General features: G+C 37.6%; 1 protein-coding gene and 1 pseudogene across 1 annotated transcript in view; one reads left to right on the top strand and one right to left on the bottom strand.

Moving 5' to 3' along the window:
* NMD3 (NMD3 ribosome export adaptor) overlaps window positions 1-13,378 on the top strand; it is a 150,346-nt gene that overhangs the window by 111,907 nt on the left and 25,061 nt on the right. The window contains exon 18 of the transcript XR_004263883.1: window positions 10,571-10,671. The gene's annotated coding sequence lies outside the window, so the exon portion shown is untranslated. The remainder of the gene's footprint in view (window positions 1-10,570; window positions 10,672-13,378) is intronic.
* LOC116539067 lies at window positions 840-1,561 on the bottom strand (annotated as a pseudogene).

Genomic DNA, 13,378 nt, shown 5'->3' with positions numbered 1-13,378 from the left:
GACATAAGACTTAAATGTTTACTTCCTTCACTACCTTAGGCTTTTCTTTTTTTTTTTTTTAAGTTCTAAGATGGACCAAGTTATCCTGTTGCTTTTTTTCTTCAGGAGGAATGGACAAGCATTTAAGGTAGCAAGTACTGCAACTGGCTTCTTGGAAAGGCAACAAGCAAGGAAGGGCAACAAGGAAAGCCACATGGACATTGTGCTTGAGAGGCTAGAAGTGCTTTGGATCACCAAGACAGCACCTTCCCTTTGCAGGCCATGTGTTCTAGCACGTTGCCACAGTGCCCTTGCCCATAGCAGACATTGCTGCTCCCAGCCCAGCATTTGCTGCCTCAGTCTTAGCTGGCAGGGCCATGCTGTTGCCTATGGTTGTGGTTTTTTATTTTTTTTTCTCCTTTAATATAGTTCATTTGCAATCATATGAAAATCCATCAGGATCAGTCATGTTGCACAACCCCTAAAGGATAAAACTTTTTTTTTTCTTTTTTTTTTTTGTGGTTTGTTAATTTTCACTGCTGTATATCATCCCGTTATTGAAACCTGCTATAATTCATCCATGTTACTGTTATGGGATTTTCTTTCTTTCTTTTTTTTTTTTTTTTTTTTTTTTTTTTGGTGAAAGAGCATACTTTATTGGGAAGCAGAGTGCTGCACAGTGACCAAGAGATGAAGGCCCTTCAGAGGGGCATTTACACATTTTACTCCAAAAAACACACAGGATGTTTTGCTAATAAAAATCAAATGGAACAGGGATCCCTCTGGGCAACTCCCAAGCCTTATTCCATTCAGAGGTTGAAAAATCTCCCAACCATTTTCTTGATGGCAGCTGTGGTTCACTAAAGATAGAGACCCTTGGAAGTGCCTTTCTGTTTTTTATAAAGAACATTTTCTTTATATATTTTGAAGTCTTCATTTGTTACCTTCATTCTATGGCTCTCTTAAGGCCATCAGACAAGCTTCTGTGCAGATTGCCTTGATGTCAGCACCAGAGAGGTCATCTTAAGCTATGATCAAGTCATCCAGGGTTACATCATCAGCCAGCATCATCCTGCTTGTATGAATCTGAAAGATGCTCTTCTTAGTATTTTCATCAGGCAGAGGGGATTCTGGTCTTCCTGTCAAAGTGACCTGGTCTGCTAAGTGCTGGATCCAAATTTCTATTTGGTTTACAGCCATGATAACTTTCACATCTCCACTAGAATCAAATCCATCCAACTGGTTCAACAGCTCCAACATTGTTCACTGAATTGCTCTCTCACCACCAGAATTTGTCATATCTTTTTGTCCCAGGGGCATTAATATCATCATTAAACACAATGGATGGTGGGTGTTCTTCAGCAACTTGAAACAATTTCCATATGAGTTTGTGCCCATCACCTAGGTAGTTCTGAATAATTTCAGAGCCAACCACTCTCAAGAAAGTGACTGAGGTTTGGTTTACTAGCACTTTGGCTAACAAGGTTTTACCTGTGCCAGGTGGACCATGGAGAATGACTCTTGCAGGAGGATTTATACCCATCTTTTCATAATATTCAGGTTAGGTGAGAGGAGGCTCCACAGATTCCTACTGCTATTGAGGTCCCCCCTCAGATCATCCACTTTTGATCTTTCCTTCTTTTGCTTTTCTTCTGATGGTTTCATTTGTTTCTGATTTCTAGTAAATTCTTCCTCCATGAGAAGACAGTCTGAAATTCTAACTTCAGTAATTTTAACCAGCACTGAGTGTGAGATACGGTACAGGAGATTTGTATTTCTTTTTCTTGTCCTTGTCATCCTTCTTGTCAACTCCAGGACCATAGCCTCCACTCTGACTCACCCATCTTGCCTTGGCCACTTGAGCTGCCAATTCTTTCTTAATGTCTGTTTTTTCATTAGGCTGTGGCTTCACAAGGTATGCAATAGTTTTGTTTTTGTTTTTTGTTGGATGAATGGATACTGAGTAGATGGTGTAAAGTCATGGTGGTGTGAGATAATTCTGGAAAAGGTTAGTTGGGGCTATATTGTGGAGAAATGCAAAGTCTGGTGAGAAGTCTGCACTAATTTGTTAGGCGATGAAACTTCAGAGTGATCAAAAGCACAAACTAGGAGCCAGACTATCTATCTGGGCTTCACTGCCAGTCCTACCACTTACTAGCTGTGTAACCTTGGGGTTATTTACCTAATATCTCTGTGTCTCAATTTCCTTACTTAAAAAAAATGGATATCATAGGAGGATTGTGAAGATTAAATGAATTCATATTTATAAATTGCTTAGACCAGTACCCATTAGGATAAGTTCTACAGCAGTGATTATTAAATAAAATGGGTATCCACCACAGTGTTTGAACAGGGAAGGGCATTTTTGGAGTAGGGTGAGAGGCAGTAATAAAGGCAGGGGCAGTGGTCCAGGCTATAGCTACTGTTATGGTCAGAAGGTTGATTCTTACTGACCCCTGTTGCCTATAAAAGAAATGCTTATGAGCAACTCACATGCAGAAAAAAATCTTGACAGTCGGGATTAAGAAAATTATATTTTCAAAAATTTTATCCTTTACCTTTGCAGACAAATTCTGACTGGGCAGTTTGGAATTGCAACCTGTAATTAGAAAACTTTCGTCTTTTATAACCACCAGTGAATGAGCTGTAGTTATCACAGTGGTGGAATTTCAGACCAGCAGGAGAGGGATTTTTTCCATCCCACTGAAATGACACAACATAAGATTCTCCCTATGTTGCCTAAGCACGAGGTTGATCTGTTGAAATTTGCAGAAATTTCCACTGGAAGTTTCCCACAGTGAATTTGTCTCTGTAGAGCTGGATCGTCTCACTGAAGCCACATTATGGAACAGTGAATATGTGGGAGTCTAGGAAGAAACAGATGCTACACTCCAACTGGGTACTTTGAAACATTTAAGAAAGGAATCACTTGCTGACTAGGGAAATCAACAAGGAATGATGCAGAACCCTGAAGCTAGCAACCCTGGGGATGCCTGATCACCCTGGGTCTGAATTGTATACTTCAATTTTATTTAATCCTCACATTATCCCCATAGCTAATATTACTAATACTTTTCAGAGAAGGAAAACTGAGGCTTAAAGAAGTTAAGTGAGTTGTCCAAGATCTCACAGCTCATATGAATCACCTGAATCAAGTTTAGTGCTAGGTTTTCTGAAGCTAAAGTTTATGCTCTTTTCAACACTTGAGTAATCTACTGACCTTTTATTTATGCAATCACTTTATTTTTTACTCTATTAGATGAGTATACTTGTATAAAATTCAAACATTACAGATATTATAGAGTAAAAAGTTCAATTCAGTTCTGACCTCTGTCCCTCAAACCACATTTTTTCTCAGAAGTTATCATTATTTACAGTGGAATATGGCTTCTTCCAGATACTTTTTCCCCTGTGCATTTACAAACTTAGCACATATATGACTATTCTTACAGAAAAGGTAAACTGAAGCTTAGAGAAGTTAAAGTGATTTGCCCAAGGTCTGCTTCCGCTGGATATCCACTGTAAATAGGGTCATTTTGTCAATAATTTTCTTTAATTTCTTATTATTTGATACTTTTTTTTCTTTCATTTTAGACCCCTTCCTCCCAGAGTGATTTGAATTATTTCACTATACTGGGGCTTAAATTATACAGATATATATCTGTATAATTTATATGTACATATATGTAGAGATATATATCTAAACATATCTATATATTTAGGAATGAAACTTCCTGGTGTCTTTATAGTCATACATAACTATAAAACCTGATTAAATTAAGAAACAACATATTTTCAAAATAAAAATTAAATTGTCAATGTTAATGCCATGCAGTTTAATGTAATTTAAATAAAATTGCCAATGATTGTATTTAATAATAGGAAGACATTTTGTTTACTTCCTTCTTTTGATTTTGAGCATGATAGTCCATTTTTGTCATTATTGTTATTTTTTTTTCTTTTAAACAATAAATATATGCTCTTCTTTTATCCTATGACCTATCAAAAGGCAATAATGCAAAGTAATAGTGCATGCCCAAACAGCACTGAAACATTTTTAAAGGACCATTTACCAGAAGTATTTTTCAGGTATCTCTACAACTGTAAGTTCTGGTAATGAATTTTTGCAATCTGATTAGTACAGAGGTAGATACACACACAAAAAAATCCACATTTCCCAAATGGTACTAACGATCATATCACTGTATATGAATTCGTGTGTATAAGATGACTCAGTTCTCTTACAAATTGTTCCTTGTTTGAACTACTGGTAAGCTTTTATTTGCATAGCATAAAATGAGGCAATTTATTCTCCAGTGGATGTTGGTTCCTTGTTTCCATTCTGGGTCCACCTCAATTTTTTCTTCATTAACTGCTCCAGTTAGTATACATTACTGCCCCCTGTCATTTTTATGACACCATATGTAAACCTTGGTTTATTCAGTAACTTAAAAAACTGAAGTTTCAGTCCAAGAAAATGTCTTGTAATTCTACCATTGGAAATTTCAAGATTTGTCATATAATTGGTTAAAATAAACTACAAGTACATTAGCAGACACAGAATGTTGTCATTTAGCTATTAGGATATGCAAGCTCAAATGCATTGAGTTATGTCTCTTAATACATGGAAATGAAATGCTATTCCTTCATAGGATCAGTTGGTTATAATCTGATTAAAAATAGCAGTACAAAATGCAGGGATTGCATTTTGTGGGTATTAGGTGGTAATTTAGACTGATCCAGAATATGCCTATTTTTTAAAAGAGTATCAATCATATAAGAATAAAAAATTAAAATAGTCTCAAGGTGTTTGTGATACTGTCCCCCACCCCCACCACAACCATAAGTTGTAATAAGTGAGAAGTTCCCAGTTTGAGAACTGCTGTGCACTGTGTTCTACTTCCCTGCATGGGGCACAGAGGCAGTAAAATTGGATGTGGGAGGAGAATGCTGCTGAAGGGAGTGAACACAGACTTACCTTCAAACTCTTTTATGGTTCTGTCTGCTGCTGGCAAGGAAGTTGGCCAAATTAAGGATGGGATGCTGTGGTCTGTGTGGTTTTATGTCTTTCCAGTGCCCAGGCCAGGGAGATGTTTCTCCATTTTGCAGACAGGCTTAGATTAAATTCTTTCTGTGGATGTCCAGACTCTGCTGGATTGATGTCAGCCTCCCATGTTACTCATCTCCTAGATTGTACTAGGGCTTGAAGTCTCTTTTTCCTGTTCTAAGATATACTTACTCACTATAAAAGAGAAGAGAAAAAAGCCATAATGGTGGTTCTATGGCGTGTAATGTCCTCATAACTCTTACCCTGGAGTGTAATAGATTTAGTATTTAGTTGGCATAAGTACCAGAAGTGTGTTTGTTTCTGGATCTTTCCTTGGAATTCAACATGGGTATCCATTGAAAGGGAAGTGTTTCCTTAAAATACGATTTGCTTTCAAAGCAACTGATAGTTAAGAAGAAACAGTTACTTTTTCTTCTTTTTCCCTCCTTCCATCCCTTCTTTAGTTCCTCTTCTTCCTCTCTCTCCTTTTTTCATCAGGTATCCTTTAACCTACCTCCTTTGACTTGGAGGTATAAAACAGACATACTTTTGAGTTGATAAAAGCTGGTTTAAGAGCAGAGCTGTGACTGGACAGGTATCCCCAGATGCCTAGGACCGTATTCCCCAAACTAGACATCTGCTGAGGAACAAAAATCAATAATATATTGAGAGTAGAATGGTAGTTATCAGAGGCTGGGAAGGGTAGTGGGGCAGGGGTAGGGGTGGGGGATGGAGAGAATTGGGGATGGTTACTGGGTACAGAAATATGGTTAGATAGAATGAATAAAATATAGTATTTGATGGCACAACAAGGTGACAAAAGTCAACAATAATTTACTGTAGATTTTAAATTAACTAAAAGAGCAAATTGGAATGTTTGTAACACAAAGAAATAATAAATAGTTGGGGTGATAGAGACCCCATTTGCCCTGATGTGATTGATTGTTATGCATTGTATGCCTGTATCAAAATACCTTGTGTACCCCATAAATATTTACATGTACTATGTACCTATAAAAATAAAAAATAAAATAAAATCCCAATATATTAAGAAGAACAGCCTTACAGAATTTCAATTAATAAATGTAAAATAAATGAGGGGAGTAAAAAGCCATCACTGGGGAAATACCACAGTAATAACTGTTGTAGACAAGACCGAGTGACAGATAAAATTAGTGGGCAAAAGTTTGAGGAGAAATAGGATATCAGCATAGCCTCAAAATCTCTCTCCCAAGACAGTTATCCCTTATAAAGGGAAGAATAATACCTTTGCAAGGGAGAAACCCAACAACACCACAGTAACCAAGTGGTCATGGTTAATGTTACTGGTATTGAGACATATCAACATCACATACCTGCTGATAGTGGGCCCTGGGAAAGACACAATATCATTTTTGCCGTAATATTTCCAAAAAGGCATAAAGCCTCTATTTACTTATGAGAAAACATTAGATAAACTCAAATTGAGGGCCAGTCTACAAAATACCTGAGGATAACTCATTAAAAGTGTCAAGGTCACAAAAGACAAGGAAAGACTGAGAAATGTCACAGATTGGAGCAGACCAGGGAGACAATCAAATGTGATGGGGGTCTCGAATTGATTCTTGAAGAGAAAAAGGACATTCAGGGAAAAACTGAAGAAATTCAAGTAAGAGCTGTAGTTCAGCCAAGAGTGCTATAGCAATATTAATTTCATGGTTTGTGCTATGGTTTTATGATATGTTATTAAAAATATTAGAAGAAGCTGGGTGAAAGGTATATGGAAAGTCTCTAGTTTTTGCAACTTTTTGGCAAATCTAAAATTATTTCAAAATAAAAATGTAGAAAAAAAGTAAAAGAAATACTTAGGACTAGAATTGTCATAATGAGTTTCCTGTGTAAGAAATTATTTGATCTCAGCCTTGAATCATGGGCAGAATTCCATAGGTAGAATTCCAGAGAGGGAGGCTTCCAGATAGGGAGGGAACAAATCACCACTTGCTTGATCAATGGCAAGAACACAGTGGGCCATGGATGTTGACATGAGCTTGAATTTGTAGTTGGAAGAGAGGAAACTGGATTATGTGGATTCCTGAAAGCCAGGGCAAGGATATTAGACTACAAACGTGCAGCAGATAAAAAATGACAAAAATCTTTACATATCTGAGAATGGGAAGGCTGTTGTTATCATCCAGATGGGACTGGTGGCCTTGTTAAGTTTGTGTGTTGACAGTGAGGATGGAGAATGAAAATGACATGAAATATTATAGGAAATGTTCAAGATTTGATGAATTTGAGGGAAATGAAGAAGAGTCAAAGAGGACTTGATTTTAAGCTCGGGTGGGTGGATGGTGGTATCACTGATAGTAAGAAATTCAGGAGGCAAGAAAATGTGGGGTCGGGGAAAGGACATCATATTGGTGTGAAGTTTGAGATGTTGCAAGAGATTCAAATGAAAATGTTTTAGTAATAGTTCAAAGGACAAGATCCCATGATATGGATCTTACCCTAAACAAGCCTGGGAGGAAACAGACACTGTATGGAGGGTTTCATTCAGGCTGGTATTGCAGGGAGTATGAAATGCTTTAAGAGCACAATGGAGGACAGATTTTCCCAGTGTTGGGAATATGGGACTACAGGTCAGGCAAATACAGAAGATATGAAAACTTAGGAGTCATTAGCCAAAAATGGTAGTGGAAACCTTGTATGGCTAAGTTCAATTTTAGTAGAAGCAAAAGGGCAAAAGTTCAGGGGGTAGTCCTGCTGAGACTCACCCCAAGAGTATAGTCAAAAGTCACTGACAGAAAGGAAGAAAATGTTGGAAAAGTTGCAACAGAATCTGTAGTCGTGGAACCACGGACATGGAAGAGAGTTTCAAGGAAGTGGGAGTTTGCCAGTGTGGATTTTGAGGGGATCGTTTTAGTGGAGTGGGAAGGCCAAGAATTGTAGAGAAACTAGAGAGGAAATGAAAGCATGGAGTACTCATTTGAAAAATACAATAATGAAAAAAAAATAGGAAGGTAACAGGACGGGACACCAAGAGTGTGTGAATTAGAATCTTCTCCACTCATTCACTTAATTCAACAAATACTCATTTCAGTTGCCAGTCACTGTGATGGGTATTTCATGTTTATTTCTCAGTTAGTCCTCACAACATTTTGAGTGGTTATTAGCTCTTCAGCAAACATTTTTGGTGGGGAGCCTACTTGGTACCAGACAGTGTTTCAGTTGATGAGGACACAATAGAGGACAAAAATAGGCAATCCCTGACCTCTTGTCACTATTGAGATTAAGCAAATTATGTCACATGTATGAAAAATTGCAAAAGGAAGAACGTATACTATTATGGAACTTGTGAACATTCATATAGGGTTGTACTCAAGTTCACCTTTGTCTTGTGAAAAAAGGGGGGGCTTTGCTAAACAAATTAATAGAGGAAAGGTCACAACATCTTATGCAAAACATTGCCATTTACAGAGAAGCATATAAATGGGAATTCTGGGTTTGCTATAACTCCTTTTCAGGCCATTCTAATTGTGGATACTGACTTAAGGTGACTTCAGATAGAAACTTGTTCTGCTGTTCTCTTGAGTCTTTCAACTCACACAAGTACATTGTGCTCTGAAAGTGGTGGAGCTGGTATTAACATTGAACCTGGGAAACTAGGTTAGGTTGTCCAAATGCCTCCTCCACCCTAACCCCAAAGGCAGCCAAGAATTTGGAATCTGCAGATGCTCCTTATCTGGAGTGGAAACCATGGAGTTTCCAAGCAACATTCTCAGTGCAGCCTTTGGAGTTTCTCACTTGGTCTTGACACCCTATTTCTGTTCTCTGAAGCTCCTTATCATTTTCCTTTTTGCCCAGGCCTGGATCTCTGTTTTTAACCTAGTCTGATACATTGAAATAGTCTCTGATCTGTTTCTTTTTCTTCTAAGATGGTTTCTTAGAAGGGTGAGGCTTTCACAATTCTGATAAGTTTTATCACTTTCTTCCATGCCCCTCATGCGGGAGGCAGGTAACTTCAAATTTCCAGGCTATATGATTGTCTTTAGAGCAGACTGATTTTTGAGCTTGGTTTGAGCATCTTATTATGGGAATTAATTAACTCAGACTCATTCTGGTGCACCTTTGTAGAAATGAGCAGCAATCATGTCCTCCTTGACATTTGTTTTCTGAGTGTCTCAGTGTTTTCAGGTCTTATATGTAAATATGTCTTGCAAGGATAGTATCTTTGCATGACTATAATGTAAAGTCACTATCATGCTTAACTTAAATAATTATTCATCATTGCAATAAATTTGAAAAATTTCACTATTAAATAAAAGGCAAGATTATAAAAAAATACTATTCCAATATAGTCCCTTTCTATTCTATCCGGTCACTGTGCTTTCCTGCTGGCCTAACCACCCCCTAAATTAGGTCACAGAGTATATAAGTAGAGCCAACTTTTAATTTGCCTGGAACTCACCAAGATGTGGCATCTTTTTCTTCACATCCTCATGAAGTTAGTGGATCATTACCTTTGATTTATTGGAAAGTCTGAAGCTCTTGACTGTGAGAAGGAACTATTTATCTCACTCTTTTGCCCTGAATTATTTTCTTCTTTCCTAATCAAGAATTTTATTAAATTTTTCTTTGCTTTTCTAACAACACAAGAACATCACTTAGAAGTGACATATTAAGACTTTCATATGAAAAGCAAGTTACTCTAATTATAACAGCACTGAGCTTCATTCTTACATATAATGTGAAGTTTTCTTTGAGTTTTGGGGAGGCATGGTTAACTCTGTTTACTGAAAGGTATATTTAGAGGTCCGAGTAATATAACCAATTGGCAAGGGATTAGAGAATAAACTGATTTTGATTGCTAATTTTAATGTGGCTAATTGCTATTTATCCTCTAAGATGTCGCTTAGGCATCGCTTCATGTAGGAAGTATTCTCTGAATTTCCTCATCCCCAACCAAAAGCACTAGATGGGCAAACCAGAATCTATGGAAATCCTGTATAATTTTCTGTCTAAATCTCAAAGTGCTTACCACATTGATCAATGTCCTATAATCACAAAGAATCAGCAAATGATAGAATGCAGAAAAAACGTGTGGTATAGGGATGGTTTATGTGGATGTTTAGAAGGCGCTATTTTATCCAATAGTTAAATATTTCACCTCTGCAGCTGACTGCTTCAGTTCAAATCTCAGCTCTTTTACTAACTGTGTAACCTTGAGTAAGTCACTTAAACAATCTGTGCCTCAGCTTTCCCATCTGTAGAATGAGGATAATGATATCTACCTAACGGGATTGTCATGAGAGTTAAATGCATTACATATGCAAAATGCTTAGAAGAGCACCTGATGCATATTATGTGCCATGTAAATATTAGCTATTTATTGTTATGGCATGTAGTTGGCCTAGCAGAAGAGGTAGAATTTGAACTGAAGTTGAAGAATAAGTGTACCTGAGTATATAGAGACATGCTGCCAGTGTGTATGTACACATTTTTATGTGGCTGTAAAGATTAGCAGTTATAGTGTTGTAAGTAGGTGCTTTCATTTTATTTCTACAGGTTTCCGGCCACTGCACTGGGTTAGGAAAGTAATTCTATGGTTTTTGACTCAGTGGAACTGAAAGTCCACTTCCTTTCTCCTGATCTCATGATGGACACTGGTATGTTCATAATGGCATTCTTTCCAATGAGCAGATATAGGGCTTCAAAATTCTTTATAACATGACCTTCTAGGATGGCCCTGCCAGTGGTCACAAGAACCAATAAGAGAGAAACACATATGCTATTCCCAGAGGATTCTTTCTTTTCATAGTAGAGAAACTGGATCCCAGAGAAGTGAAGTCACTTGTCCAAGGCCACATACAGGTAGCCAGAGTAAGAATAACTTGGGTCACTGTACTCTCTGATGGGTGATTATCTTTCCATCATCCATATCACTTGTTTATCTTAGTCTCTAACTAAAATTTTCTGCCAAAATATTTGCAAACTATGCATCTGACAAATGTCTAGTATGTAGAGTCTCTGAGGAACTTGAACAACTCAACAAGAAAAAAACAAACACCCCATCAACAAGTGGGCAAATGAGATAAACGGACATTTCTCAAAAGAGGACATACAAATAACCAACAAAAATATGAAAAAATGCTCATCATAACTAATCATCAGAGAAATGCAAATTAAAACCACAATGAAATACCATCTCACACCAGCTGGAATGGCTATTAGTAAAAACTCAAAAAATGACAGATGTTGGTCAGGATAAGGAGAAAGACAATGTTTACACACCGTTGGTGGGAATGAAATTAGTTCAGCCCCTATGGAATACAGATTGTAGTATTCTCAAAGACCTAAATATAGAACTGCCATTTGATCCAGGAATCCCATTACTGGGTATGTACTCAAAGGAAAACTAATCATTCTACCAAAAAGACACATGCACTTATATGTGTGTATATACATAACACTGGATGATATATATATGTGTGTGTATATATATGTGTGTGTATACATACGCATTCACGTGTGTATATATATATCACATTAAATACATATAACTGCAAATAATTAAAAACAAAAGGAAGAAAGGTACACTCATTCATCCATGAGGTGCCCTATTGTGATATTATTGTGAAATGCATAAAGCTTTGCATGCTCTGCAGCAGTGCTGATGGCACTATTTATCTTACTTAACCAAATTATTGAGACACAATCTTGTGTTCAGGTTGCAAATGAAAGCGCTTTGCCAAGCTCATCAGCAGCAGACCGAGTGTCCTTTAGAGCTTCATGCCTGTAAGTGTAAATCGTGTTATTTTATTGCTCTTAAATGATGCATGATAAAATGATTGAAGACATCATTATGTGGAACAAAATCCAGCAGGGAGTGGGATGCTAACTATTAAGCACTTCAAGCTCCTATGGGAGTGTTGAGTACTTTTACTGAAAAACAGTAAGGAAGTGTTTGTTATGATCAAAACTATATCTAGAGAAAGAATAGTGCCTTGATCATATTATACACATGTTCGGCAAGCCTGACAAGTGGAAGGGAGTAAGAGGAGTATCCAGCTTGATGCTGGATTTTAGTGATTTAATCGGCATTCACTAAAAGCCTGTTAAATTGGTTCTCAATCTTGCCCACATATTAGAATTATCTGGGGAGTTTTTTGAACGACTATGTAGGGCACTCCCTTCTGGGGTTTCAATTGAGTTTCTGTGGTCTGGGCCAGGCATTGGTAGTTTTTAAAGCTCCCAGACAATTCTAATGTACAGCCAGAGATAAGAACCAGTGGTCCAGTACTTGAGGAGAAAACAGTTGCAGATCTTTATGGATGCATCAATTAACTTTTTAAATAATTTCCTCTCTTTAAAAAAAAATGCTTATGTAGGGATTGCTGTGAGAGTAAACACAGGAGCAGGAGAGAATAAATAATTGGTAGGAGATTGAAGAGGGACAAGGGTCTCTCAAAACCTCCATCAGATTTTTAAAAACTTACCTTAGGTGAGTGACTTTATAAAAATGCTAGTGGCAAATCATGCCTGCAATATGACTCAATACCTCTACTCTGGAATTGTAAAAGGGCTTAATTTATTCATAAATCCATTCGTTTAGTGAGCTTTTATGAGAATACACAGTGCAAAAAAACCATGTGCTATGTTCTCTGTGCTCTTCAGAAGGAATGCCTGCATAATTCTGAGGCAAACAACACCTGAAAGATACAGAATATGCATATGTGGGTGATGGACTTCTCATTTTCCCTTTTTGGAGCCAGGTACTTTCTCTGGCTCTGGTAAATATAACTCAGGACTGGGAGGAAGGTATTGCCTTTGCATGATAAGGTGCGAGAGATAAGCAGGGTTTCAGGGCGTTACATTTTGACAGTCTAAAGGCCAAGGGAAAAATGTCCCTTTTGCCCTCTGAAGGTTCACTGAAAAATCAACTGGCAAAAGGCAGATTAATGGGAGAAATGGCATACACATTTATTAATGTGAATGGAGAAGAATCATAGAGTGATTACCCCCAACACCCCAGTGGGGGTACAGAAGCTTATATGCCATCTTTAGGTTACAGAAAGAATGGGGGACTTGGATTATGGCCCAAAACAGGTTATGGTGGTAAATCATGTCCCTGACTCATCCACTCTTACACCACAGCCAATGCCATCACCTTACAGTATAAATGACATCACATTCCTTCCATATCACCCCCCTCCTTAGAGTCCCGTAATGAAAGAAGTTTGGATCTTGCTCTACTGCAGGTGGAAGAAATATGTTCCCTTTGTCCCAAGGGCTTCATCATCCCCAACCACCTGTCACTGTCTCTCTAACATTCTAGTGTTTTTCTTTTTAAGCTTTATCACATTTCGTAAATGT

Source organism: Sapajus apella, unplaced genomic scaffold (genome assembly GCF_009761245.1).
Source record: "Sapajus apella isolate SASKATOON/1434 unplaced genomic scaffold, GSC_monkey_1.0 scaffold4, whole genome shotgun sequence".
NCBI classification, from domain to species: Eukaryota; Metazoa; Chordata; class Mammalia; order Primates; family Cebidae; genus Sapajus; species Sapajus apella.
The sequence above is the reverse complement of the archived record's forward strand: the minus strand, read 5'-3'. Positions and strand labels throughout refer to the sequence as shown.